Source organism: Leptosomus discolor, chromosome 11, assembly GCF_034619465.1.
Source record: "Leptosomus discolor isolate bLepDis1 chromosome 11, bLepDis1.hap2, whole genome shotgun sequence".
Classification (NCBI taxonomy): domain Eukaryota; kingdom Metazoa; phylum Chordata; class Aves; order Leptosomiformes; family Leptosomidae; genus Leptosomus; species Leptosomus discolor.
The window spans coordinates 1,281,202-1,295,141 of record NC_141401.1 but is presented as its reverse complement, the minus strand read 5'-3'; positions in this window follow the sequence as shown (position 1 = coordinate 1,295,141).

Sequence of the window (13,940 nt, the reverse complement as noted above, 5' to 3'; positions counted from 1 at the left end):
GGACAGGGGCACGGGCAGCCTGCCAGCCCTGGCCCCTCTGCACCCCCAGCCGTGGGTCCCAGCCCCACCGAGGGGTTATCCTCTGCGCTTTCGCACCCAAGCAAAGCCCAAAACCCAACCCCGAGCTCGGCCGCGTCGGTGGGGATTTACCCGTGTGTGAACAAGCCGGGAGCCGGCGGCTGGCCGGGGCGAGGGCACACGGAGGGTGTCAGACATACACAGGGCACCGGGGAGCAGGTTGCAAACCCCGCAAGCGGCCACCCCCTGCCCTGGTGCTGCGGGAGCGTTACCTGGGATGCTCATCACCTTCTCCGGTGCACCAGAGCCCCGATAAGGCAACAGGGGGGTATAATCTTGTGAGTACTGGGATAAAGAACGTGCAACCGTGCTCTGGTCACCTTGCCTGGCGCTCAGCCCACCGGTTCTGCTCCGAGGTAGAGCCCACGTGCCTCCCTGCCGCAGCCAGGGCTTTCCCAGGGGGCTGCAACAACCTCGCTGCCAAATTTCACTCCAAAACGCAGCAAGAACAACGTCTTGGATGTTACGACAGGCTCTCTGAGCATCACCCGCCAGGCCAGGGGCTCCTCATCTCACCGGGAGGACACACATCCAAAAAGGGACACCCCCCCCGCCCCCGCCGCCCCAGAAAAGAGACGGGCTTGCCCATCACCGCTGGTGCCCGTCCCCCGGCTGCAGGCTGGTCTCCCTCCCCAGCACGCCCTGGTTTTCAACATCCCGCTTGTAAAGCTCTACCTGAGCCCCTGCACCCATGCAGAGAGCAGCTTCAGGGTGCAGCGGGGTGTCGGGGCCGGGTACCAGCTCCCACAGAGCCCCCCTCCATCCCTGCACCATGGCTGGCCCCTCATTAGCCAGCGCTTCCCTGAAATTAGATGGGAGGTTTCTGTTAATCAGCTACAAACTATTAAGTCATTGGCCAAACGACTCTCCTGCTACTTTTGCAAGGAATTAGGCCTCTATAAAATCAAACAGCATGAATCTTAAAGATTTACATGGTGCTTTTTTAACAGTTTTCAGTATATTTCAATAGTTAATAAAACTAAATGCTGCTTTGTGTAAAAGGTAATAGATTACAATCTAGTGTATTTTACTAGCACTCAGTGTGTTCATCTAACACCTAATACGTTAAAGTTGGAATCTATGAAAAGCACTTTGTGGAGATTAAAAGCAGATTTATCACAGATGTGCCTCAACATTATGCTTGGCTTGAACCATTAGACTCCTGGAGTTTAAAGGTTAGACTTTAATGACTTCAAGGAAGTCGGTTACTTTTTAAAGCTTTAAATAAGCAGCTAAGATACTAATGCCATTTACAAAACAGGGAAGACTGGTTAAGAGCTGTTCAGAGGATGCAGGAGTTACCACTTCAATGTCTGCTCCTTAAATCGCTTTGAAGCAGATACGTCTCAGCGCGGTAGTTTAACCCTCATGCAAATTAATAATATGTTATTTACCAGATGAAAGTGTTTCCTTGAAAACTTTGGTGGCAGGGCTTCGCTTCCCCGGCTGCTCTCCCCAGATCTCCGAAGGATGGGAGCGATTAGCTGCAAATTGCTCTGCCTGATTGCAGAGGGCAGGAGGAGGGAAGGGCAGCCCAGAGCCCGGCTGCGCTCCGTGGCGTGGCCACGTCGTATATTCACGCAGAGAAAAAATAGGCTACGGACGGAGGAGCAGCAGCTTCAGCCCCTGCGTGCTCCTGCGGGGCTCACGGCCCGTTGCAGAGCAGGTCCAGACCTCAGCCCCGCCAGCGGAGGAACGCGCCGCCTCTCCGACTGCGGACGAAGATGCTGCGGCTGCTAATGGTGGTTCTGCCGCCTGCTCGTGGCCCACGGCCCCACAGGCAAGTCCCCGGCGTGGCCAGCGGCTTTCCACACCCGCACCCCTGCCCTCGCAGGACGAGAGCACGGGCACGGCACGGTGGAAAGCTCCCCGCACAGCCCGGGTGGCACCCGCCCCAGGGACACTCTTCTGCTCCTGTCCCCAGATGTTCCTCCAACAGGCACCGGTTCCAGCTCCTGGGGGGGGTGGAGGGGTGGGGGGTGGTCCTGGGAGGTTCCTCTTTGTGCTCCCAGGGGTGACGACCCGCAGATGCCCTGGACGGGCAGCCCCGCCAGGCTAAAACGCATTTTGCAGAGGTGGGACGATGACCGGGATGATCCGGTCCCTGCGTGGGGTCACTCAGCCTGGATGCTACGAACGGGGGGGGGGATGGAGCAGCACCGGGCCCAGCGCTGAGGGCCTGGCAGAGGCACCCTCCCCACTGCACCCGTTTTTGGTCATTTCTATGGTCTTGCCTGTTTTTCTGCCCCGAGGACAGCCGCTGCCACCGCGGCGTGACAGCGCTGGCAGCACATCCTCTGCATGGGGGGCATATTTTCCAGCAGATCATCAATGATCCCTTGTCCTTGTGCTCCAATAAATGACTCAACTTGTCCTTCGGCGGGGTCAGACGTTGCTGATGAGCTTTTCCCCCAGTTTTTGGGCATTCCCGGGTTCGTGCCTAGTGCGGGGGATCGGGACGAGGCCCCAGCTCACAGCCCCCCCGCCTCGCTGCCAGGGGTCAGGGTCAGGCTCGCTGCTTCTGCTCTTCCCCGGCCGCTGCTCACACACACGGGCGTCCTGCTGAAATCCTTCACGAAGATTTTCCAGGCTAAATTGCTGGAATGGTAAGATGACTGCAGAAAATCATCCTGATGATGCCTTAAAACCCAACTATTGATCTTAATAAATACTCACCGATACACAATAGTCATAGACACAAGAGATACTTTACAACAAGGTACAGATGGTCATTTCTCCCGTCCCGAGGGCAATAACTCTAATTAAACACTTACAGATATGACTAAAATTTAACCCCACCGATGCTAAGTAAACATTCAAGAACATACTTAACATATTTAGGGAAGTACCCATACATTGGTGGGTAAATCACATCATGCATCTGACTTAAAGCGCTCTCGTAGCCCCCTCTGTGCTCTGACCAAGGGGGTGCAACCGTCTCCCTCCAAGGCTCTTGCCTGGATGCGCTGCAGGACCTCAGACCTTCCGTGCTGCTTTTTCCCCGACGCTTTATGACGTTTCAATCAGCACGAGTCTCTATCAATGTCCAAACAAACAAATAATTAAGCTGCCACCCAAATTTCCTTTTTTTTTTTAAATTATTTTTTTTAATTAATTAAAAAAAAAAACCCCAAAAAAACCCCAAACCACACACCCTTCTTATGATTTAATTTGGGTTTTCCTGTTTGGGATGCAACTCCTGATGGCGACGGTGTTTGGTATCAAACGGTGGGTGCCGATGCCTGCTCCTGGGCCGGGCTGGGCAGGCAGCGCTGCAGGCAGGGAGGGGAGGAACCGGGCTTGGAGCAACGAGCTCTGTGTGCAGGGGAGAAGGGAGCAGCTCGGCGGGCGATGAAGGCCAAGGAGAAAGCGCTTGGGCTTGGACCGTGTCAGTGTGAATTTTGCCTCCCACCACTGGGTTGTTTGGGTTTTGGGTTTTTTTTTTTTAGTTTAAAAAAAGTAAAAATAATTTAATAGTAATTTATAAGGTAGTAACAAGGCCAGCCACTCACAGCGGGGATGGGGGCACTTGGGTGCTCATTCCCAGACACTTTAAGGGTCCCGCCTTGCCAGAGGGGCTGGGCAGGCCTGCAGTGGGACACGGAGCACCCAAATTCGGCAGCGAGGCGATTTTCCTGCTTGAAGCCCCAAGACGAACCAGAAGCCTGTGCCTCAAACGGCCGTGGACGCGTTATTTTTTGCCAATTGCAGTAATTTGTCTGGTTTGCTTGTCCTTTATTGTCTGCCTCACTTTCAAAGCGACATTACAGAAACACAGCGAGAGGCACGACCGTCCTGGCACGCTGGCTGCAGCCTGGCCAGCGCTCAGCCCTGCTCGGCGGGGAGCTTAGTGGGTGCTCTGCAAGCGCCAACAGCCTGACCCGCCGGTGCAGCCCGTATTAAACTTTCTGCTCTTTGATGGGGATCTTTGAAGTCGCCCCGAGAAGCTGCAATTAGCAAGAAATAACATGCAGTGGACAACCTTCGGGTTTGAAACTCTTCCCGACCAGCATTAACCAGTTGCTAAAGGTTTTCCATTTTGCAACGCCTTCGCCCGGATGGCGGTTGCAAAACGTTCATCTGCTGTAACACCGTGATTTCAGAGAATGGAGGAAACTGTAAGATGTCTCCAGAAACTCTATAAAAAGTAGAACCTCTGAAAGGGAGATAGATACTCCAGACGTGAACAGATTACGTGTTTGCTGTATACATACCTGTTACGAATTCAACGTCTCGAGCTGTAAGAGGCTGCCCACCTCTTCCCAGGAGCTGCTTCTCCGTAGCTGCTGGTGGCATTGGAGGCCGTCACAAAATCTCGTGCTCGATGGAGATGCTGTCAGCAACAAACAGAAACAGGACTTAAAATATTGCTCTGGGCAGCCCCTGCCTGTGCAGAGCTGTTAAATGGCGCCACGAGTGTACCCGCAACTTGTGCGGGTCCTCTGGGTTTCTGTTTCAGGGATGCTGGTGTTTGGGGGTGATGCTGGTGTTTGGGGGTGATGCCGGTGTGGGCAGAGCGTGCTGGTAGCGTCGTTAGCAGAGACAGTCCGTGGGGTGAGGTGTGAGCCGTCCCAGTTGGTAAAGGCTCCGTGAGCGGTCGGGATGGGGGCGTAGGACGAGGATTTGGCCCCGCCGGCTGGGAGAGCTCGCTCGCAGGCAGCCCAGGAGCCGCGCACGCCGGGAAAGGTGCAGCCCCGACTCCCCCACGAGAGTCTCGCTTTCGGGAAGCACAAGCCAACGCCGGGGTCACGCTGCTGCCCTGCGGAGCTGCCCGACGCGCAGGACCAGGGGCAGCCAGCGCCCAGACACCCTCCTGCCCCGCGCACGGCGCCGCGGAGCCACGTCCGTGGGCTCAGGTGATGCCCTTCACTTCTCTGTCCCCGCAGGACCCGGCTCCCTCCTGCGGGACGTGGTGCTGGGCAGGGAAGGATGGGGCTGGGAGTCCATCCCCGGCCCCCCGGCGCTCGCTGGCAGCACCTCCGTGCCCGCTGCGGTGGGAACCAGCCCTCTCGCTCAGGAATGCAGATGGCAATTTGCATCGGTCCATCATTAGGCGGTAGCTCTCATTTAAGGCAATAAAGGTGCTTAATTTCATAGGGAAAACTTAATGGAGCACTTAGTTCCCATGCACTGCTTCCCTGACATTTTATAGTCTTTGAAAGTAGAGCTTAATAGCGGCCAGAAGCCTGAATCCCCAGGTTCTCCTGACCCCCTCAGGAAACAAAATAAAGCCATTTGGAAAAAAAAAAAAAAAAAAAAAAAAAGAAAGAGCAGGTGTTGTGGAAAAGTCGGAAGATGCAAATTCTTCCTTCTCATTAATTATGGTATTTATTCCACGATTCCACCTGTTCGTATGACGTCTCTCCCTCACGGAGACTTCTCACAGCAGATTAAAGTGCACTTTTATCATTGTTCTGAAAGGCATTTCATAAGGGAACATTAGTTCTCCTACATTATTCTCACATGTTATAAAAAGGTGTCTTTTTAAAATATTAGACAGCGATCGAGATTAATTTAAACCACATCAAACATGCACGGCTGGTTTGCTGGAATATTCACCCCCACCAACACATGCTCCTCGACGCACCGGCCGCAGGCAGAGCTAAGCTTTGCTTTCCAGCCCGGTGAGCAGCCCGGCCTCCAGGCTCTTCTCCCCAGCAACGATGGAGCTGCGGGGAGATGACGGCCAGGCTCTGCTCCGCAAACTCCAGCCGGAGAAACGCAAAGAGATTTTGACCATTGGAGCTTCATCCGAGAGCTTGGAGCCCAGGGTTGTATCCCGTGGAGAGGTGGTGGACCCCAGCCAGGCGTCTCCTCCAAGCACCAAAATGCCTCTGGACGCTGGGGTCCCGACACCGATGCTCGGGCAGAGCCGAGGGTGGTGTCGGGGCAGGGTGAGGAGGGCCGTCACCCATTCCCAGGAGAGACAAACTGTTTTCTGGCATGACTTCAGCCACTGCTGCTGCTTCCACAGCCCACGCCGGTGTCCCACCGCAGGAGCTGCTTGGACCTTGCTGGTGTTCGTCCACCAGTGGCCAGATACTCGCCCAGCGTGTCGCAGCCCAGTGGGGTCAGACTCGGGCAGGGCTGTTGCTCCCAGGGGAACCAGGACCACAGAAAACCCAGAGCCACCACCATTTCCCCAGAGCAACAGAAACTCTTAATCCTCATCCATTTTTGGCCAAAATCATTTCTCTAGGAGCAAAAAGTTTACCGTGCTTTTAAATACAAATTGTGCCTCCTCTATCAACTCGTCGAACCGGGACTTCGTGCTCGGATCTTGTGGTCATTCCGAGCTGCAGCGTTTTATCGCCGCGCATCGGAGCAGAGCAATCTCCCCTTCTCGCTGCCCGAGGGGCCGGATTCAGCGCTGCTTCACTTAGCATTCAAGCCACATCCTCCTCATGGAGGACCTATCAGCCAGATACCTGAAAACACATTTTCAACTCCAGTGAGCAATTGACTTTCAAAGCTTGTGATGCTTGTCAGCGTGTCTCCTAGGGCAACAAACAAACTCCAGAGAGCAGCCAGCCAGGCTTCCCGCAGAAGAAAGAGAGCACGAAGGTAGAAGAAGGTTCTGCTTATGTTTTAACACTATTTACGGGCTGTGCAGAATGAGGAGGAGGAGAAAAAAACCCAACACTGCAGAAACTTTGGGCTGGTTTGCTTGCTTGCCTTGTCGTAGGAGCATCCTCCTGGCTCTGTGCCTGTGGGTACCGGTGAGATGCTGGTCCCCACGCGTGGGATCAGTCCTGGCACAGCACCCCACGCGAAGCACACAGCTGGGAGGAAAGCTGACCGGAGCCGGAGGGACAACCACCAACTGGGGATGTCTTCGGGCCTCTCTTCAACTGTGCACAGCTCTGCGAGTGCACGTGCCAGGCTCCCCGGGGACGCGGGGCTGAGGCAGGGGGACGTGCCACGTGGGACTGGTGCCGCAGCAGGAGCTGGGTAGGACTCGGACACCTGCCCTGCACGTAGCAGCCAAGCCAGGGGCCGAACACCTTGAAAATCTCACCCCAGGTTACCTACACGAGGAGCAGAAGACAAGCGGGCTGCAGTCCGGCTGCCTCTGCGCTTTTGTTCCTGCGGCCAAAACCTGCCCCTTCCCGCGGGTGGGGGTTCCTCCATCCCCCATTCATGGGTGAGCTCTGGGCCCACCAACCCAGGAGACCGCTCTCCCAGGCCGGGGGTCTGCACGGCTCCCCTGGGGTGCCAGGGGGTGCAGGGGTGGGCTGGCGTGAAGGTGGTGGCAGAGGTGACCCCAGTCTCGGCTGCCGGAGAAGCGCAGCCGATGCTCCCGATTCCTCGTGCGGTTCCTCCGCCGCTTCCCCGCTGACGTGCTCGATTTACAGAAAGCAGGAGAAGTGTCTCATCGGGGATGAGCGCTCCTGTTTGCCACATGTTTTGTTAGATCTTTAAGACATCAAACAGGCACCTAAAGGAGCTGCGCTTCGGCACCCACCTCCCCGGCGGAGGGTGCTGAGCGCTGGGGTGAGGCGCAGCGGGAGCCGGGAGCAGAGGGAGGGCTGAATCCGGGGGGGGGGGGGGGGGGGAGCCCCCCTTTCCCACCACCCAGCCATGCCAGCGGCAAGCCCACGGACTTCCACAGGGCTCTGTGCCGTGGGTGTGAGCTCCCGTGGCTAATGAGGACCATTCATATGTCGACATTATTACCTGATTCATCGCCGAGTGACACACATTCTCCGTGAAGTTCCTGTTGTTATTAAGATCTCTATTACCGAACTATCCAGGCATGAATCTGCCTGAAACTCCCGAGCACGGGATGAAAGCAATACTCACATTTCTCAGCCGGCTTTTGCAGGATAGCGTGCGGCGCTGCCCTCCCTCCCACGCCTGCCTGAGCTCTCCCACCACGTGCTTTCCATCGAGGTGCCAGGGTCTTGCCTAGGAGCCAGCCGGGCAGTAGGTGGACGCTTGCCACGGGGGCTGCCACGTCTGCAGCCTCAAAAAGCGTCTGTCGGTGCCCCTTTCCGTGGTGCGAAGGTGGTTTAATGAGAGCAGGGGATGGAAGGGACACGGCCCATCCCGCAGGTCTGGCAGGAGAGAGGAGGACGGTGCCGAGGAGCAAGGGGAAGGGGACAGGAGAGGGGACAAAGCCAAGCGTCTGCAAGGCAGGTTGGTGGCTGCTTTCCCACCAGGACACAGAGCGCAGGGAGGGACCAGACCTTTTACAGGCCCAGGGGTCCCTGGGGAGGAGCATCCCTGGACTGAGGGTCCCACCTCTGCCGCTGAGTCCCTGCCAGTGGTGGGTCCTCCCAGGGGGACAGAGGGATGAGGGACCCAGGACAGGGCTGGGTGCAGGACGGAGGGTGATGGAGGGGTCCCAGGTCCCAGGCAGGGGTCCCAGCGTGGCTTTCCCAGAGCACAGGAGACCATGGACACCATAAAGCCAGCGTGTCCCTGAGCCGTGCGGGCGAGCCAGCGGGGTCGGCTGATGCTCGCTAAATGTTTCCTTAACCGGCTGGGTTATAAAAAAACAGGAGAAAAACTGAACAATAAAAAAAAAAAAAGCAGAGGTTTGCCTTAGCGATGCTGCTGGGAACTGCTGACAAAGCTGCTCCTGACAAAGCCCCAGCAGGAGGGGGGGAACTGTCTCTTTGCTCTGCCTGTCTCCCGCTGAACAAGGATCACTTTTAATGGGCTGAATACATACAACATACAGCTGACAACAAAGATGTTAGACTAACCTAACAAGAGAGTGAAACAGAAACAGCACACAGTGAGTAATTAGAATCTAATTAATCTGCATTTCACAAGAGAGTCAGAGATGTCAGAGGGAGAAAAAAAAAAATAATAAAAATTCCCCAAGATTAAAGGGCTGGCGGAGAAGAGCGAGGGGGTGAGTGGAAACACTCGGCGCAGCCGGGACCGACACGCAGAGCCGGTCGGGATGGGCAGGATTAAATGGTAGCAGGTGGGAAGATGACAGGTCTGGGAGCAGCGGCCAACAAAGGTGTCTGCGGGTCAGCAGAATTACGCCAAAAATACCCAAACAGCAACTTTTTCTGTCGAACAGCATCCCTTACTTTGCAGTATTCTTCCCCCTGCTGCTCGGCGGCTCTGCCAGAGGAAATGAAGGGAGGGGGCGGGAGGGGGAAAGGTGATGGTGTGGTAAGAGCATCCAGCCTTCGGAGCTGCTGGGAAAGCGGCGGCAGACACGGCGCGGAGCCGCTAACAGCGTTACCGACCGCCGCTCTCCTCGCCGAGGCAGTTCCTTCCCAAAATTAGCGCTTGCAATATGTTAATCTTTATGTTCGACACCCTATTTCTTAACGCTGGCTGTTCCCGTGAGGCGAGCCATCCCGGATCTACATAACATCAAGGGAAGATTTACAGCTTGTTTCCATAATGATGACACCAGGCAGAAGATTATGCTGTCAGAGATGCTGGCGCATCCACACAAGCCCTAGGGAAGAAAAACAACCGTCACTCCCCGTAGTGCTACGTGATTATCATCCCTGCCTATCGACAGCTGCCAGGCCGGCCCCGCGCCCCTGCCTGCACCCCTGCCTGCACCCCCGCACCCCTGCCTGCCCCCCTGCCCGCCCCGTGGCTCTGCACCCTCGTGGGAGCAGCTGTGCAGGATCGGGGGGCCTGGGGGGAGATCTGGCCAGCTAAATTCAAACAGCACCAAGCCGGGCTGCAGGCAGCTGCCTGCCTAGTGAAGAGGATGAGGGTTTGGAGACGAGGGTCTGCTGGACCCCCACGTATGAAGTCTCTTCGGGTTCTCACAGAATGGGTTGGGTTGGAAAGGACCTTTAAAGGTCCAGCCCCCTGCAGCGAGCAGGGGCATCTTCAGCTGGATCAGGGCGCTCAGAGCCCCGTCCGACCTGACCTTGGATGTCTCCAGGGATGGGGCACCCACCACCTCCTTGGGCAGCCTGTGCCAGCGTCTCACCACCCTCAACGTAAAAAGTTTCTTCCTTATTTCTAGTCTGAATCTGCCCCTTTTCATTTGAAACCATCACCCCTTGTCCTATTGCTACAGGCCCTGCTAAAAAGCCTGTCCCCACCTTTCTTACAAGCCCCCTTTAAGTACTGAAATGTCTCCCCAGAGCCTTCCCTTCTCCAGGCTGAACAACTCCAACTCTCTCAAATTTTGGGGATTTTGGGGAAGGAGGAGCAGGTGCTGCTCCTGGTGTTCCCTGATCCGAGCAAGGAGCAGCAGCAGCAGCGCATCCTTCCACCCCAGCACCAGCTCTTCCCTATCCCAGCTCCCGGGCTCTGCCTTCACTGTTGCTTCCCCAACCCCGTATCCAACGCTGGGGAGGAACATCTGGCACCTCTGGACGTGGTGCAGGGACGGATGGTGGCGCGGGGCTGGCTTGCTGCTCCTTGCGCCCACGGCTGCAGCTCGGGGAGGTGGCAGTGTCGGGGGCAAACAAAAATCGGGGGCAAACAAAAATCGGGGGCAAACAAAAATCGGGGGCAAACAAAAATCGGGGGCAAACAAAACACAAATCTTAAGCCTTGCTGTAGGCAGACGGGGCTGGGGGCAGCCTGGGGAGGGGAGACACAGGGCAGAGGGGGGAGCAGGGTCCCCCCCAGCCCAGCTCCGTACCCAGAGCGGCGGTGCTGGGGCGCGAGGAAAGAGCGAGCGGCGTTTCAGCTCGAGAGGAGCCGGCTGCAGCACGCAAGTGGGGGAAACCACCCAGGGCAGAGCTGCCTCGGGAGTCACGATGGCAGCTGAAAGCCCATGAGCGAGGGGAAGCCCCTGGGAAGGGAGAGGTGAAGGGGTGCAGGCCCTGTGGAGCGGATCTCCAAACTCCGCCGGAGGTTTCCTTCCCACGGAGCGGGGAACCAGCTCCCAGGGCCCCTCCTGCCCTGCCGCTGGCATGAAGAGCCAGCTCCCGAGCTTGCCTTCGTTTTTCTTCTTGCAGTGCCTTGCCCTCCAATTTAGGCTTGTGTTTGCAGCACCAAATCAGCACTGTAAACACGCCGAAGGGGTATTTATTTTTCTTGAAAGCAAAATAACAAAACAGCACATCAGAAGGGAGGCATTCAACTCGGCCGGCTCCTTTCTTTTGTTGGGAATCAAAGTGATCATTATTTGAGCAGGTTTCTTCCAGGCAACCCACCACAGCAGCGGAAAATGTTGCTGCAAACTCTGCTGGAGTTACGTCAGCTCGCGGAGAGCCGAGATTTCGGGCCGTGGGACTCGGGACACGCAGGCAAGCGGGGATAAGGCTCCTCCTGCTCTCTTTGCCATACCCACATCCCGCTAACGAGAGCTGCGCAGAGGCAGCACAGCCGCCTTCATGAAACGGAGGTGCACGTCCTCTGCAAAGGGTCCCTTCGGGAAGGTGCCTGAGCCTGAGGACGGCCCAACCCAGCCGGGCAGCAGAGCATCTCCAGCAGCTCCTTCCATTTTTAAGGCCCCATCCTTTCCTTCTTCCTCAGGCAAAAAAAAAAAAAAAAAAAAAAGCGCCAAACAACAAAAAAAACAACACCAAAAAACCCAAAAACCCTCCCACTGAAGTCAAAGCTTTTCAGAAAACAAACACACACGCTGCTATATCTGAAGTCACTGGGCACCCAGCCACCGTCGGGGCGGCGGGATCCAGCCCATAATTTGTAGTGCGAGCGCTAGAGCAGCCTTGCCACAATATGATGAGGCCGTGAGTCATCTAACCGCTGAAACCATCGAACCGGGCCCTGTGTAACTCAGGGGCTGGGAAGGGAACACACAGGCACTTACGGTTTGGGGTAACTCTCTTCCCCGGAGAGCAGGCGGCTCACGGGAGCCCCGGCACGGCAAAGCCGCCTGCCGGCACGAAGCCTCCTGCCCTGGGAGGTGCCCGGTGCCCTGGAGACAGCAAAGGGGTGCAGCGGGGCAGCTCCCCCTGCCCGGCCCCGGCGAGCAGCAAATGCACCCCCTGCCCTGGGGCAAAGGGGAAGGTGCAGCTCTGGGAAGCGTCGCATCCAGCAGGGGAGAAGCGGGGCCTCAGCTGGCAAAAATCTTTCTGGTGCTGAGCCATGCAAACCCCGGTGCTGCCAGCCCCAGCGCAGGCACAGCCCCAGGCGGCGCGTCCTGAGGATCCAGGGATGGGTGAGCGGGACAGGCATCACCTCCAGCTTGTGCCGCGCTCAAAACGAGCTCCCCGGAAAGTTGTCAGAGGCGGCAGCTGGAAAAGACGCCGGAGAAATCCCGCTGCCAGTTCTGCCACTTGCCCAATTACAGCCCCGTCCTTCGGGGACATTTGCAAACTAAACAAAGACGATGAAAAATTAATGCACCGCTCTCCTGACAGCCACGAGTTAGGCTGTGATACATCCCCACCTCTGGGATACGTAGCAGATATTATTCATTGCTCCCGTCTCACTTGTCACCGTTCAGCTCTCGAGCAATCAGGGCTGGGAACCAGTGGAAGTTCACAACTCTCCGCTGCGACTCGCCTGCAGATTTGTCAGCTCACTAAAGACCCAAATTACACACATTTACGAAGCCCGATCCACTGTTAAAACCTGAACGCGTTACTGCCGAGATTAGAGATTCACTGCGGTAATTATGTTAATGTTGATGTGTAGATGGATAACTGGCAGCAAGAAGTTATTCAGAAACATCTATTTATAGTTCGGGGGAGAAAAAAAATAAACCTTGTCATCTCCAGACAAACATATGGGCTACCGAGGCAGGCAAATTAAGTGGGAGATAAAAGGGAAAGAAGAAAAAGAAACTGGAGTCAGGCAAGCCCTGGGAGCCGGTGCCTGCTCAGCTGGTTCCCATGGCCTGATGCTTACAGGGAGGATGGTTTTGGGGGTTGGCACCTCGGTGGCACCCTGTGCCCCAGGTGTCACAACCTCCCGGGGCTGCCCGCACCCCGAGGGAGGCCAGGCTGGGTGCCTTGCCCCGAGCTGCCTCGTTCTGCCCCCAAACCAGCCCCCGGGCTGCAGGGAGGCATCCCTGCGGCAGCTGAGCACGGGGAGCTCACGGGGGGCACAGCGGGGTCTCTTGGCGCTCCAGGCACCCTGACCCTGCACTGCTGGACACATCGTCCCTTGTGTAAGGGGAGATGGCAGCACAGTCACGAGCCGCACGCTGAGCATCGCCCACCTCGGTCCTGATACCCCTCGTGGGGGGCAACACTCCATCCCCTGGGGAAAACCAGAGCGAGCCCCCCCGGGGGGGGGGGGTGTCAGCAGCACCCCAGCTCTATCGCAGGCACCTCCCGAATTAAACCCCGGCCCCTGCTCCCCGCGGCGCGATGCCGAGCGTGGCGCGGGCGACGCTGCGTTCGCCAGCTCTCGGCAGGATGCGAGATTTAAATTTTTAGCTGTGCGCTAAATTACACGGGCCGTCAGTCAACTCCTGGAGATGTTTTGAGTAGACAGATTTATACAAACACTCAAAGCTCAGTAGACCCAGCGCAGTATCTTTTATACCAGGCAAGGAGGAAATAAATCACCGCTCCCCTTCCCCCCCCCCTCTTCCACCACGCTGAAATTTCTCCCAGACATCTTTCAAGCAGGATCACAGAAATTTGTATTTACTGTGGGGGAAATAAATAAATAAATAAATAAATAAAAAATCAAAAAGCCCCAGAGCACCAGGGGATCGCGCCTGCCCTTGACTGACGGGCCACCCAGCCCTGGCAGGCTCTGCAAGGGGGAGCGAGCCCGCCGCCAGCATCCCTGGCCCAGCACGGCTGCGCGCACCCTGCCCAGCCCCAGCCCCCTCCAAACCCCCCTCAGCAATAAACAGGGGCAGCCCCCCGAGACCGCCAGCCGCTCCAGCCCAGCCATCCATCACACCAAGGGTGGTGGGGATGGCAACAGAGGTCAGGGTGGTGATGGGTGGGGGAGCAAAAGGGTTGCTGCAGAGGCTCTTACACCTGAAA